Source organism: Balaenoptera ricei, chromosome 13 (genome assembly GCF_028023285.1).
Source record: "Balaenoptera ricei isolate mBalRic1 chromosome 13, mBalRic1.hap2, whole genome shotgun sequence".
Taxonomy (NCBI): Eukaryota; Metazoa; Chordata; class Mammalia; order Artiodactyla; family Balaenopteridae; genus Balaenoptera; species Balaenoptera ricei.
In genome coordinates, this window is record NC_082651.1 from 45,234,946 (window position 1) to 45,251,132 (window position 16,187).

At 38.3% G+C, this 16,187-nt stretch overlaps 1 non-coding gene across 1 annotated transcript; it reads right to left on the reverse strand.

The window, feature by feature from the left end:
- Positions 1-4,957: 4,957 nt before the first annotated feature.
- On the reverse strand, positions 4,958-5,030 carry TRNAA-UGC (transfer RNA alanine (anticodon UGC)). The gene has a single exon. It is a non-coding gene; the product is annotated as a tRNA-Ala (tRNA).
- Between the last annotated feature and the right edge of the window lie 11,157 nt (positions 5,031-16,187).

Sequence of the window (16,187 nt, forward strand, 5' to 3'; positions counted from 1 at the left end):
GAGAAGGAGGTGGTATAGCAAAGCATTGGCTTTGGAGGTACCCAGCAGTTTCACATCCTAGTTTATTGTTTGCTCTATGGGTGATCCTGGGCAAATCCCCTAATTGCTCTGTCTCTCAGTTTTCTGGCTGTAAGTGGGAATAATAATCCTTACCATCCAAGGTCATTTTAAGAACTATAAAAATGATGTATGTATAGCATTTAGCATGGTGTTTAGCACAGAACAAGCACTCTCTAAATAATTTTTATTCTTTCTTATTGTCCCTACTTGACCAGAATCTAAACCTATGTGTAAGAATAACAGTACAGCCACAGTCGAAGTAGAAAGGAGTCTTTTTGGCTTCTTACTCCACACATCTATTGGCTTTCCAAGACAACCCAGCTTGAATTTCAGTGACCCTTCAGTAACCTCCTGCCATGGACCCCCTTCATGAGCACTATCCTCTTACAAATGTGTAGGTTGAATATGAGGGCCAGGGCCTGAGCTTCTCAAATGAGCCTACTGCTTGAATAGATTAAGGCTTATGCAGCCAATGATCCAAATTTCCAATACGTTTCCCAGATGCTCTGCAGTATTTGTCTTCTTCTTGGAAGAACACATTAGCAAGATGGAAGATATTCAGGCTACTTATGAATGTATATATTCCACAGTCCTCTTTATTAATATACAAATGATGAAAAGCACTTTTCTGGGGAAACACAGGGGAGCTGGGTCCCTGAAATGTTGAAAACAACATTTCAGGAATTTTGAAAGCCATTATTAAAAATTAATCTATGTAAACATCTACTAAATTATATTAAAAACAAAGTTAATAAATATTCAGAACTTACCATCGGTAATTATTTAGCTATAATCTATGCTTTTGAGCTTATCTGTACCCATTGTGTCTATACGGTGGAAACACCGTGGTCATTACTGTCATTACTCCTCTCTTTTCAACTCCACATTCAGTGATGCTACCATAGCAGCATGAAATCAGCCATGATGGGAAAACTCACCCCATAGAAACTGATAAAACACTACAGATCAAGGCTTGATTTACTGTTTGCTGATTGTCTAAATCTTAGAAAGTGATGGAGAAAAACGCAGATTACACTTCAAAGAATGCTTTGACAATAACAAGTAAGGTGTGAATAACACAAAAAATTGAGGGAATATTCTCCCAGAATTCAAAGAAAATTCTCTGATTGAGTAAATAAGTCACTCAGATCATTGAGAAACTATTGAACTTCCTACATAGATCTTCAGTGTTCTATTTTCTCATTAACTTAAAGGAATATATCAACCATCATTCATGTCGGAACTACCCTCTTGCTCCTCAATCAAAGCTTTAGGCTGGCTATGAATATGAGTTTAACAAAAATTTACAAAAGCATTCTGTGAGATTTAATTAACTATATTGAATTCATGATAAAGAGTATTGTATATTTTATTATTATTTGGAAATTATGTGATATGAAGTATCCTTCATATCAGTAGTAATATATAATAAATGTGTGTGTGTGCCTTCTGGCTGTATCTGTATCAATTTTTCTTTTTTTTTTCAGAGGGAGCTAGTTGTTAACCATTTACCAGAACACCACTTGCATGGAACGTTCAGGGCTTGGCCACTGTTGAACTGTTAGTCCATGGAAATGCCAAATCAGTAGGGATTAAAGCCAGAGAAGTGAAGCTTGAAGACTGAAAGACAAGAGGGTAGAGTGAACAGTGACTTAAACAGGCGGCAGACACTTGAAAAGGGACAGAGAACAAGGCATGATGGGAAACTCGACAGCCAGAGAGAATGAGATAAGGTATGAGATTGTTCCTGATTTCACTCAGAAAAGGAGACCCCAGACTACTCATTGTTCTGGATACATTCCTAAAGGTACCAAGCTACACAGTGGAGGAGGGACCTGTGAGTTTAGGAGCTTTGGTGAGATCAAGAGTGAAATTTGGTTAGGTAAGCTTCCAACTCGAGGAAACTGGGGAGAAAAAATTGCCATTTCAGGGTGTAATTTTTTAAGTACAGTAATTATTAAAAACATAGCAAATCTCTTATTCCATTCTGCAATTTTATGTAAGATGTCTTGGAGACCCATTCTTAGCAATTAGGCCCTTCAGTCCTAACATGCTATCTATTCTCAAGCCTGTTGTTCACATTCATGACATACAATGTTTCATGCATATATTTTTCTGATATTAAAGACAATTCATGTTCATTGTAGAAAATTTGGAAGTTATAGAAAAATTAAAAATTTAGTTAATGTCATAATTCAGAGATAACTACTGTTAATATTGGACTATTTCCTTGTGGATACAGGTGTATGTATGTTTAATATATATACTGATATAAATACATATACTCACATATGTGCATAGTATATATTAGCATATATGGATTGCTTTCATTTGATACTACACTGTATTATGGGCCTTTTCATTTATTCTTAAAATTTTTACTTGTTTATGTTATTGTTTGTGTAGAAAGAATGGCAGTCCTTTGTTGTATTTTCTAAAAAAATTTATGTGTGCCAGTTGCCTTTTAAAGATGACTGTGTTTGCGTTACTGAACTTAGGTCCCACTGCTTTCTGCTCAAAAATAAATGAGAGAGAGAGAGAAATGTTGGTAGAAAGGAAAGTTGCTTTTCATCAGAATGCCAGCAATCTGGGGAGATAGTGGACTCAGGGTCCCCCAAAAACCATCTCTGAAGATTCTGCTCAGCCATGAAAGCTTTTAAAGGGAAAAAGGGAAGTAATCTCAGTTAATCATTGAGATAGGGGGGTCAGAGTTGTCGCCATCTGCCACTGTGTGCAGGCTTGTGGACTTCTGATTTTTCTTTAGATGTTATCTTGTTCACACAGTTTGTTCAGGAGATTACTGAAGGGGAAGCTAGGGAAGCGATCTGGTCATCCGTTAATTACTTACTCTTCATTTCTACTACTTTGATCTATGGAAAGAACCAACACATTAGGCAAGGTATTGTGTGATTAGAAGATTTGAACGGTGTGCTTGGGGCAGAGAAGAGTAGAGCATGGGGGGTGCCTGATTTAAGGTTAGTGTCTAGAAAAAAGGGCCTCCTGCAGAGAGCTCTTTCCTGCCAAAAGCTGTGTATGAATGTGTGTTCTTGCTTTAAAATTTATTCTAAAAGTTTAGTTGGTTAAATTTACTGATACTTTTATTCAGATTTGCTTTCTTTCCTTTACGCTTATAAAATCTTTCCACAACTCAAAGACAAAAAGAACCACAAAAATTACCTTTCAGGTATATATATATATATATATAATGTGTATATACACATATCTGCATATGTATATAATCTTGAATCCATGTGAAATTCAATTTTCTGTATAAAGTAAATATCTAACTTAATTTTTTTTTTCCTGAGAGACTAGTGAATTTTCTCAGCATGTTCATCAGCAGAATATATTTTTAGGTAGAATTGAATTTGGCTTTTGGAGAGCCCTGAAGGATAGTGGCTTAAATCCCCTGGAGGGCTTATTAAAACCTAGATTGTTGGGCTTCTCCTCCAGAGTTTTTGATTCAGTAGGGCTGGGGTAGTGTCCAAGAATTTGGATTTCTAACAAGTTCACAGATGATACTGATGCTGCTGGTCTAGGAACCACACTCAGAATGACTGGTTTAAAGGAATAAAGGTTTGATGGATATTGATGGTAAGGAACTGAAGGCCTGTCTAGAGCTAAGCCACCCAGGCCTAGCACCTTGGTTGTGTAATACCTTGGGAACTCAGGCTCCATGAATTTTTTTGCTCCTCAGTCCTTAGATTGGGGCTTCATATTCCTGTGACTGTTCCATGTTCCCTGGGAGGAGGAGGAATAGGCTCCACCTATATCTCCCCTCCACTACTCGCTCTTCACCCCCTTCCCTCAAGCTTCACCTAGGGATTTCTGTTTACAGGTTACCAGCTAGAACTGTGTCACGTGGCCACCTTTACCTGTAATAGCAATTTGGACATGTAGATTTTTTTTTTGACTAGCTACACTTTTATCCTGAACGAAACTGGATATGGCAGCCATTTGTGTGTTCCTTGTAATTTCAGTGGCCATGTTTCTAGTGTTTCATCATTAAGAAGTTGTTGACTTATCATATTAGAGAGATATCTTACTTTCCTTCCTCACTTATAAGATGCTATCAGGCATAGGCTCTTTATGTGATAATGTTTTCCTTATTTGGTACATCAATGTAGCTGAACTCATTGCATGAGCACATGGCCTAATACTAAATTGTCATTGCATTTATGCTTGATTATTCTCTAATAGGCTATTAAATTTGATTGCATATATTTTATTTAGATTTGTCCATCATTTCTCATTAACTAAATTGGTGTGTTGTTGACTTCAGCATTATATTTAACAACTTTTTATATCAGGGTTATTCTAGCTGAAAAAACCTTATAGAGTTTACACTGTGTCCCTGGGAATCTACTAAGTTGTGGATTACAAGAATTATCCAATTTAAATTGCACAGACATTTTATGAAGTTTGTACTGTTACTGTTCTCATTTTATAGCAACCTGGGCTTGAGAGGGTCATCAAATGTCACCTATCTAGGAAATTCTAAGCCTCTTATTCCCCAGACTAATTCTTAATTTATTTGGTACACAGGGAATCCTTCCATATTTTGTTATGTTGTAGAATAATTTACATTGTGTGGGAATTATTAATTTCTTAGAAGATTAAAATAATTTATCCATAAAGTAAACTGAGATTTCCATTATCCGAGTCTATAGTCTTTGGGGGAAGTTATTTAATGATAACTTAAAATTTTCCTTAAAGCTTAGATTTTCAATTTCTTCCTTGTCATCGAGATTGTTAATTTTATTTATTTAAAAAAAAATTTATTTATTTATTTGGCTGCATCGGGTCTTAGTTGCAGGGGCATGCAGGATCTTCATTGCGGCATGCGGGATCTTTAGTTGCAGCATGCAAACTCTTAGTTGCGGCATGTGGGATCTATTTCCCTGACCAGGGATTGAACCCAGGCCCCCTGCATTGCAAACGCAGAGTCTTAACCACTGGACCACCAGGGAAGTCCCAAGATTGTTAATTTTATTTATGTAGAATTGAACACAATTACACAGATGAAAATTATCTCCATATTCGACACAATCTCTTTTTATTAGATTATTAAAGAATTATAATTGCATTAGGTTTTTCTCAGAGAAGTAGACCATGGCTTTATCTATCTTGTTTTTCCTGTTTTCTAATTTACCATCTTAACATAGCCATCATTACTTTCTACCCTCTATTTTCCTTAGAATATTATTGTAGTTGTTCCTTTTCTAGTATCTTAAGGTAAATGATTAGTGCATTTTCTCTATTTATTTTGCTAATTGAAAAAATTAATGCAAACTTTTGATTCTATCTATTTTTAAATATAGATTTTGGTTGAATGCCTTACCTTTTTATATGCTATTTCATTTTGCATTTCACTTTATTTTTAGCCAGTGGTTATTTGGGATAAATTATTTTAATTCCCAAAAGATTAGAAATATTTGTCTGATTTTTTACTATTAATTTTTAGTGGTTTTCTTTTGTTATGCTTTATTTTATTTCATTATGATCAAAGAAAGTGGCCAGTAAAATATCCATTTTTTGAAGTTTACTGAGATATTCTTTATTTCTAGAAAATGAAGAAATTATATTTTTCAGACAGTTTAAAGAAAGTATTGTATGTTTGTCATAGATCAAAATATATTTCATATAATCTGTCTTTCTTAATTAATTTTTCATCATTAAATTTATTTGATGTTTTATAAACTTATAATAATGGTTTATAAAGGATCTCAACTAAAGTCATATTTCTGTCCATGTCTTCTATTTTTATCAATATGAACTTTTAATATTTTTATAAACTGACACGTAATTCCTAAAATTCTTATATCTCTTTTTAATCTTATAAATGCATCCTCTTTATCCCATATATGCTTTTATTTTTCTTTCTGGGTATTTCCTTGTCAATATTAATATCACTGCTTCTGCTTTTTTAACGTTTTTTGGAAATATTGTTGACCATCTCATTCTCTTAAAACTCTTAAAATTTTTGTTTTAGATATTTTTCTTACAAGCAACAGTTGGATTTTTATAAAACTAAATCTAAGCATTTTTTTTCCTTTTTCTTTTTATTAAAAATGTATTTATTTTTGGCTGTGTTTGGTCTTCATTGCTGTGTACAGGCTTTCTCTAGCTGCAGCAAGTGAGGGCTACTCTTCATTGCATCGTGCGGGCTTCTCATGGCGGTGGCTTCTCTTGTTGTGGAGCACGGGCTCTAGGCACGCGGGCTTCAGTAGTTGTGGCATGCAGGCTCAGTAGTTGTGGCTCGCGGGCTTAGTTGCTCTGTGGCATGTGGGGTCTTCCCAGACCAGGGATCAAACCTGTGTCACCTGCATTGGCAGGAGGATTCTTAACCACTGTGCCACCAGGGAAGTCCCAGCATTTTCTTTTTCTTAATAAGGATTTTTAAATCAATATCCATTAATTGTTATAATTAATCTTTTTTTATCTACTTTCGAAATTTTAATATTTTTCTAAGGTCATGCTTCTTGTTCTTTTTCTTATTATGTACCTTTTACTGGATGAACTATGTACTTTTTCATTTGTATTTGTTCCAGAGATTTGGAAGATATAATCCTGTTTTCAGTTCTATTTAGGGGTTATAGTTTAGTTAAAAATACAGAAATCTATCAATCTGTAATTACTCATTCAGCAAACATTTTTTTTTGAGTGAGTTTTGTAACTTGGGCATTATTCCATACCATGGAATACCATAGTTGGCAAATAATAAATACATAAATAAAAATAGTACTGTCTCTGCCTTCTTGAATTTTACAGTCCAGAAAGTAAAACATGTACTTACCAAAGAATCACACAACAGTGTTATAAGAGTCAGGGTTTGACCAGAGAGATAGAAGCAGTAGAAGATATATATTAAGAAGTTTCTTGCAAGGAGTTGGCTTACTTGATTGTGTGGGCTAGTTAGGCGAGTCTGAAATTTGTAGGGCAGGCTATCAGAAAGGACAGGCTGGACAGTCTCAGGCATGGGCTGAAGCTGCTATCCACACACAGAAATTTCTTCTTCTTTAGGGAAACCTCAGCTTTGCTTTTCAGGCCTTTCAGCTCCGTGAATCAGATCCACTCAGATCATCTAGGATAATCTCCCTACTTCAAGTCAACTGATTATGAACTTGAATCACATCTACAAAATATATCCACAACAGCACTGACATTGAATAACTGTAGACTATAGCTAAGTTGGCCCATCAAAAGGACCATTAAAAATGTAAAGTTACAATCATGGCAAGTATTATGAAGAAGAGGTACATAGTATTAAAAGAGTGAATAAGATGGAAAAAGTTGACTTACACATGGAGGCCAAGTAGGCCTTGGCCCCTTCATTGTCTATCTTATTGCTTAGTCCAAGACTTTGTAAACATTTGGGTGTTATGGGCCCTGTTGACTTTGCAGGTTGGTTAAGACTTCATAGCTGAACATACTGACTACTGTCTTGAAGGGAAGGGTTTACCTCATCTATATGGACCCAAGTTATCTTTGAAGTGAGCCAGGCCAAAATAAATCTCCCTTTAGATGGTTCTGAGAGTGTTCTTCCCTTTAAAATGTAAACAAAGGCAAACAGATACTCCATTATCAACAACAAAAATGTGTCCAGCCTTCAAAAAAAGCATTTTAAGACTTTTCTGTGAAATCTAATGAACTTTTGTGTAATTAAGAACTTAATATTAGAGCCGACCTGGGAATCCGCGGAACCGAGCGCAACGAGTGGAGCGCCTGGGCGGCGGCGCACACTATGGCTCCGGCCGGAGACCGCGAGGGCTACTGGGGCCCCACGACCTCCACGCTGGACTGGTGCGAGGAGAACTACGCGGTGACCTGGTACATCGCCGAGTTCTCATATGGGATCTTAGTTCCCTAACCAGGGATCAAACCTGTGCCCCCTGAAGTGGAAGCGCAGAGTCTTAACCACTGGACCGCCAGGGAAGTCCCTATTTACTTATTTTAATGGAACAGTAATTGATAAATAAGGAGAACAAATACCTCAAATTGTAATTTGGGCAACTTTGCTAACTGGAATACAGAGAATAGTAAACATTTAAAGTTTTGTCCAGTACACTATTATTTCAGGTTGAAATTTTGTTTCTTTGATTTTAGGGTTCTACCCTTGTTACTTTGCCAACTGTTTCATAGTGGGCGGAAAAAAAACACTCACCTGGAGAGTTTTCGGTAGTGCAACAAACAGTGTTTTAAAATAAATAGGTAGGGGCGGCTTCCCTGGTGGCGCAGTGGTTGGGAGTCTGCCTGCCAATGCAGGCGACGCGGGTTCGAGCCCTGGTCTGGGAGGATCCCACGTGCCGCGGAGCAACTAGACCCGTGCGCCACAACTACTGAGCCTGCGTTCTGGAGCCCGGGAGCCACAACTACTGAAGACCGCGCGCCTAGAGCCCGTGCTTGGCAACAACAGAGGCCCACTGCAATGAGAAGCCTGCGTGCCACAGCGAAAAGTAGCCCCGGCTCGCCACAACTGGAGAAAACCCGCGCACAGCAACGAAGACCCAACGCAGCCAAAAAAAAAGTAAGGGCATGAAGAAACATTTTAGGACCCAGAAAAATGATTGAACCCAAAAGAGACAGCAAAAGCAGTTTATGGTGACATGAAACCCTACATGCCTTCCTGTGGGAAAAGTACCTGACATAATGACTTGAAGTCAGAATCAGAATCCTCTCTGAACGTTGCTCCATTGAACATTGTGACTTTGGGCAAATCACTTAATCATTCTTTGTACCAGTTTATTTTCTATAAAATGAGAACAATGAAGATATGGTAGGGTTGTGAGAATTAAATGGCATGATACATGTGAAAACGCACAGGGAAGTGCCTGGCAAATACTAGGTGCTCAATAAAAGTCGAATTGGAATCTAGTCAAAATAAGTTTAAAAAATAAATCCTGCTTTGTTATTAAAAAAAAAAAAGAACTTAACATTATACCTTCAGTTCTTGACAAAACCTCTTGAAAAGGTAGTAAATTCATCCCTGGCATTGATAAAATGATTTTCATTGCAGAAGACAATCTTCATATAGGATGTAGACAGCACCTTGATGCCAATGTAGTCCAGCGGAGCACATAATGAGCCTCAGTACTGTGTGTACAGCTTCCATCTTCACTGTAGAAGTAAAAATAAATGTGTGGTTAATCATTGCAGGAACTCCATCTGCACCTTAGGTACCCAGATGGTCCATCCAATTGAAGTTTTGTTCAGCAAATAAACTTTATTACCATTTCAAAGCTGCTGGTAGCTGTTAGAGTTTTCAAAAGATGTTCATAAACTAGGAATTTTTCTTGAGTGACATCAGTGTGGATATTCTGGATAAAAACCAGGAGATGGCTGCCGAGACATTTCAGGTTCAAATTACATCCTGAATATAAAGAGAATAACTGTCAATTCATCCCTGTCCTGCTTTGAAATGTTAGAAGCAATTCTGAAGCATTCTCCAGCAATTCTGGAGTGGATAAAATTATTTGCCAAAGGCACTGCCTCATCTTTTTCCCCTTCTCCAAGACATAACCAGTCCTATCATTTTCAGGGCACATGGCTCTACTTATGGCCTCCATAGCTATGAGAATCTTCTTTTCCTTTGTCTGGATTTGAGTTAGGCAAATTTGGAGAATGCTGCTGACAAGCATGATGTGTTAGAACTAATCTAAGTCTTGGTAAAGTTCTACTCTTGGTATCTTGAACTTCCTTCTTAGGCAAAGATCTATACTGATGTGTTGTTATGATGGACTGTTGTAAATTTTTGGTTTAATCTTATAATTCTCACGTTTCTCTAATGAGAATGTATGTGTTTCCTTGGGTACTCTGTGCTTTGGTCTTGAAACCACTCGAGGCCAGAATCAGCAATTTTTAAAATATATATATATACAAAAGAATGCAACTCTAATTTTAAAAATCACTGACAAAGAAAGACTTTATTTCTGGGTCTTTTTCTTCTCTCTCCTCACTCTATTTTCACTAACAGTTAGGCTATTTATTTCAAATTGCATTGCCCACTTAGCAAAACAGCAACAAAAATTCCACCCAGCCAAACAACAGTCTGAGGAAGTCATAGCTTAGAGCAGAGTGATTACAAAAGATGGCATGTTGAGGATTGCCATCGCCATTCTTTCTGAAAGAGCATTATTTTTAACAGGAAAGAAAAAAAAAAGTCTACTGGACATTGTGTTCCACCAAAACAAGAGAATAAACCAAAAAAGAGAAAGTCTTAAGATTCAGGAGCAATCTAAATCAGGAGATGAGTATAGGGAATTCCTAAGATAATTAAAAAGTGATATTAATGGTGCAATTAATTTTTTCTGTAGATAAAAGTAGAATGGAAATTCTCAGAATGGAAGACTCCAAAAATAAAACATTAAAAGAGAGAGATTGTTTTCTGGTGAAAAATTATTCCAGCTATTGGCAATGTATGGACAATTAGCAATACATATAAGGAAAAACAAAAGAAATGAAAACAGAGAGGTATCTGGGATGCCAGGTGGCCTGGGCAGGAATGTCCAATTATGGCAAAATAATAAGGTTGGTAAATCCTATCTTCCCCAAAATAAGTATAAAACTTACAAATTTTTTTTTCAAAAAAAAAAAAAATTCAGGGCTCTGGGAATCAAACAAAGGCAAACAATAAATTGAGAAGTATAATATTTATTAGTAAAAAAAAAATTGCTGAATTTCAGGTAAGAGCAGTAGAAGTCTGTGCCATCCTTTCCTGGAGCTATTCCCATCCAGTCCTTCAGCTCATTTGGCATGGTATTTGTACAGGGTGAGGCTAGCTATAAAACCAGAAGGGACTGCTAAAGGGGCTGACTTGATTTGGAGGGGAGGGCAGCAAAACTCACACAAAGTAGTATTGCCAGTAATAGTAGTAACCTTGATAGGAAGAGAATGATGTAGTCCACAACTCTGCAATGTAAGCCTGAGGTTGTAATCCTGGTTGGAGTGAGTGGCAGACCTATAATCTAACCAGAAATTTAGCAGGTGGATTCCAAAAAATTAGACAGCTCTAGAAGAGCTAGCGAAGGTCCTCAGACATCAATGGCTGACTCTGAGGCCATGTGCCTATACAGAGAAGACCTGAAAGTGAATGACAGAGTGTAATGTCAAGATCAAAGATTCCAACTGCCTGAAATGTGGATTTGCTCCTAACCCAAAAACAGGTCACTGAGCAGGGTGTGAGCCTGACTGACTCAAGGTGTTTGAGGCCAATCACTGGCTGACCACTAAGCTATACATACTATGTTGACCCCTGATCCAGTTTGACCAAGATAAAGAGAGATGACACAAATTAAAAGAATTGTAAGGAAATACTATCAACATTATTATGTCAAAAAGTTAGAAACTTAGATGAAGCAGAAAATTTCCTAGAAAGACACAAACTACTGAAACAAACTTAAGAAGCTGTAGACAATCTGAACAGAACAACAGGTAAAGAAATTGAATTAGTAATCAAAAATCCACAAAGAATAGCCCAGGCCCAGATATCTCCTCTGGTGAAATGTGTTAAACATTTAAATAAGAAATAATACCAACACTTCACAAATTCTGCCAGAAAATAGATATCCAGAAAGTAGAGGAAAAAGGGATATTTCCCAATGCTATGAGGCTAGTTTTATCCTTATACCAAAGACACATAAAGATATCTCAGGAAAAGAAAACTACAGATCAATATCTAACTTGAATATAGATGAAAATATAAGGTTATTTCTGTGATAAATAAATCCCAGTTAGTCATGGTATCCCTTTTTTATATGTTGTTGGATTTCATTTGCTAGGTTTTTGTGGGGTTTTTTGAGTAATTTTCATCTATATTCAACAAATTAGGAATAGCAGGGAACTTTCTCAATGTGAAAAAGGACATGTACAAAAATCTTTGGCTAACATTATACTAAATTGTGAAAGACTTAGTGTTTTGTCTCTAAGATTAGGGCAAAGGCAAAGATATCCACTCTCACCTGTTCTATGCAACATTGTGCTGCAGACTCTAGGCAGTACAATAAGACAAGACAAAGAAATTAAAAGCATATAGAAAAGCAAAAGGAAGAAGTAAAACTGCCTTTTTTGAAGACAACATGATCCTGAATGTAGAAACTCCTAAGGAATATTAAAATAAAATATTAGGACTAGTAAATGAGTTCAAGGTCACAGGATACAAGATAAATAGGCAAAGATGAATTTTTTTAATATATTCTGGCAATGAAGAATTGGAACATGAAATTTCATTCCTGATAGCATCAAAAAGAATAAAACATTTAGAATAAATGCAACAAAAGAACAAGTCTTATTCACAGAAAATCACAAGGCACTGCTGACAGAAATGAAAATTGAAATAAATGCTGACAGAAATGAAAATTAAGAGACATTTTATGTTCTAGACTGAATGACTTAATATTGTTAAGATGGCAATTCTTAGATTCAAGAAAATCTTTATCAAAATCCCACGAGGCTTTATTTATTTATTTATTTTGGTAGAAATTGACAAGGTGCTTCTAAAATTATATGGAAACACAAAGAACTAACCAATGAAATTTTGAAAAGGAAGACTAAATTTGGAGGAGTTGGAATACCTGATTATGAAACTCACTATAAATCTATGGTAATCAAGACAATGGAGTATTTGGGTGAGGATAAACATATGGATCAACAAAACAGAATGAGAGTTCAGAAATAAACCCTTACATTTATAATTAATTGACTTTCAGCAAAGGTTCCAAAGGAGTTTAATGAAGGAAAGGAGATTCTTTGCAACAAATGATGCTTGGAGAACTAGTTACCCACATGTTTAAAAAAATGATCTTAGACCCTTATCTCACAGCATACATATAAGTTAACTCTAAATAGTTGATACATCTAAATGTAGGAACTAAAACTCTAAAACATCTAGAAGAAAACACTGTAGGAAATCTCTGTGACTTTGAGTTAGGCAAAGATCTCTTAGGTATGCTATCAAGAGAAAAAAAGCGATACAGTAGACTTAAGGACATTTGTTTTTTGTATTAGTATTCCATACTGTGTAACAAATTACTGCAACATTAGTGGCTTAAAACATATACTTATTAGTCCACAACTTCTCTAAGTCAGAAATCAGGGCATAGTTCAGTTGGGTCTTTTGCTTAGGGTCTTACAAGACTGTGATCAAGGTGTCAGCCAAGGCTGAGGTTGCATCTGAAAGTCAACTAGGGAAGGTCTCTTTCCCAACTTGGAGGACTGTTGACAGTATCCAGTACCTGAGGACTAAAGGATTCATGGCATCTTGCTCCTTCAAAGCCAGGAAGGAGAGAGAGAGAGAGAGAGAGAGAGAGAGGGGCTCTAGCAGGAGAAACAAAGGTCTGGCAAAATAGGTGCTATACTCTTCAGTTGTTTACATGGAACCACCTTTGCCACATCTCATTGGTAAGAAGCAAGTCACAGGCCCCACCATATTCAAGGGGAGGGATTTAACCAAAGCACCAATAACAGGAGGCAGGGGTAATGAGGGCCATTTTAAGGCTGTCTACTGCACTCTTCCAAAGACAACAGTAAGAAAGTTTAAAAAGACAAGCCACCAACTTGGAGAAAATATTTGCAAATTACATCTCAGGGGTTGGCAAACTATGGCCTGTAGCCTGTTTTCGTAAGACCCATGAGCTAAGAATGGTTTTTATATTTTTAAAGGGTTGTTTAAAAAAGAAGAATATGCAAAAGCGATCCTATATGACATACAAAACATAAAATATTTACTATCTTTCCATGTACAAAAAAAGTTTGTGAATTTCTGCTGACAGACTTGCATCCAGAATATATAAGCACTTTTACAACTCATTAATAAGACTAACAAGCCATTTAAAAGTGGATGATTTAGGCAACACCCCTCCCCACTATATCCATGCTCCAATCCCTGAAATTTGTGAATATGTTATAGTACTTGGTATAAGGGATTTTGCTGATGTAATTAAGGTTACGGACTATAATACAGGGATATTATGCTAGATTACCTGGGTGGTCCCAATCTAATCATACTAGCCCATAAAAGCTAGCATCAAAAAGATGAGCTAGGGGAGCTTCAAGATGGCAGAAGAGTAAGAAGTGGAGATCACCTTCCTCCCCACAAATACATTAGAAATACATCTACATGTGGAACAGCTCCTACAGAACACCTACTGAACGCTGGCAGAAGACCTCAGACTTCCCCAAAGGCAAGAAACTCCCCACATAACTGGGTAGGGCAAAAGAAAAAAGAAAAAACAGAGACAAAGAATAGGGACGGGACCTGCACCAGTGGGAGGGAGCTGTGAAGGAGGAAAGGTTTCCACACACTAGGAAACCCCTTCACGGGTGGAGGCTGCAGGTGGCGGAGGGGGGCAGCTTCGGGGCCATGGAGGAGAGCGCAGCCACAGGGGTGCAGAGGGCAAAGCGGAGAGATTCCCGCACAGAGGCTCGGTGCCGAGCAGCACTCACCAGCCCGAGAGGCTTGTCTGCTCAGCCGCCGGGGCGGGCGGGGCTGGGAGCTGAGGCTCGGGCTTCGGTCGGATCTCAGGGAGAGGACTGGGGTTGGCGGTGCGAACACAGCCTGAGGGGGTTAGCGCACCACAGCTAGCCGGGAGGGAGTCCGGGAAAAAGTCTGCAGCTGCCGAAGACGCAAGAGACTTTTTCTTCCCTCTTTGTTTCCTGGTGCGCGAGGAGAGGGGATTCAGAGTGCCACCTAAACGAGCTCCAGAGACCGGCACGAGCCGCAGCTATCAGCACGGACCCCAGAGACGGGCATGAGACGCTAAGGCTGCTGCTGCCGCCACCAAGAAGCCTGTGTGCAAGCACAGGTCACTATCCACACACCCCCCTCCCGGGAGCCTGTGCAGCCCGCCACTGCCAGGGTCCCGTGATCCAGGGACAACTTCCCCGGGAGAACGCACGGCGTGCCTCGGGCTGCTGCAATGTCACGCCGGCCTCTGCCGCCGCAGGCTCGCCCCACATCCGTACCCCGCCCTCCCCCCGGCCTGAATGAGCCAGAGCCCCCGAAGCAGCTGCTCCTTTAACCCCGTCCTGTCTGAGCGAAGAACAGACGCCCTCAGGCGACTTACAGGCAGAGGCAGGGCCAAATCCAAAGCTGAACCCCCAGAGCTGTGTGAACAAAGAAGAGAAAGGGAAATCTCTCCCAGCAGCCTCAGGAGCAGCGGATTAAAGCTCCACAATCAACTTGATGTACCCTGCATCTGTGGAATACCTGAATAGACTGAAGAATCCCAAATTGAGGAAGTGGACTTTGGGAGCAACAATATATAAATATATTTTTTCCCTTTTTCTCTTTTTGTGAGTGTGTTTGTGTATGCTTCTGTGTGTGATTTTGTCTGTATAGCTTTGCTTTTACCATTTGTCCTAGGGATCTATCTGTCCAGTTTTGTTTTTGTTTTTGTTTTTTTTAGTATAGTTTTTCGCACTTGTTATCATTGGTGGATTTGTTTTTTTGGTTTGGTTGCTCTCTTCTTTCTTTCTTTTTTTTTTATTACTTAAAATTTTTTTTTAATAATTATTTTTTAGTTTTTATTTTAATTACTTTATTTTATTTTACTTTATTTTATTTTATCTTCTTTCTTTCTTTCTTTCTTTCTTTCTTTCTTTCTTTCTTTCTTTCTTTCTTTTTTCCCTTTTATTTTGAGCCATGTGGATGACAGGCTCTTGGTGCTCCAGCCAGGTGTCAGGGTTATGCCTCTGAACTGGGAAAGCCAAGTTCAGGACACTGGTCCACAAGAGACCTCTCAGCTCCACATAATATCAAATGGTGCAAATCTCCCAGAGATCTCCATCCCAACACCAACACCCAGCTCCACTCAACGACCAGCAAGTTTCAGTGCTGGACACCCAATGCCAAACAACTAGCAAGACAGGAACACAAACACACCCATTAGCAGAGAGGCTGCATAAAATCATAATAAGGCCACAGATACGCCAAAACCCACTACCAGACATGGACCTGCCCACCAGAAAGACAAGATCCAGCCTCATCCACCAGAACACAGGCACTAGTCCCCTCCACCAGGAAGCCTACAAAACCCACTGAAGCAACCTTAGCCACTGGGGGCAGACACCAAAAACAACGGGAACTACAAACCTGCAGCCTGCAAAAAGAAGTCCCCAAACACAGTAACTTA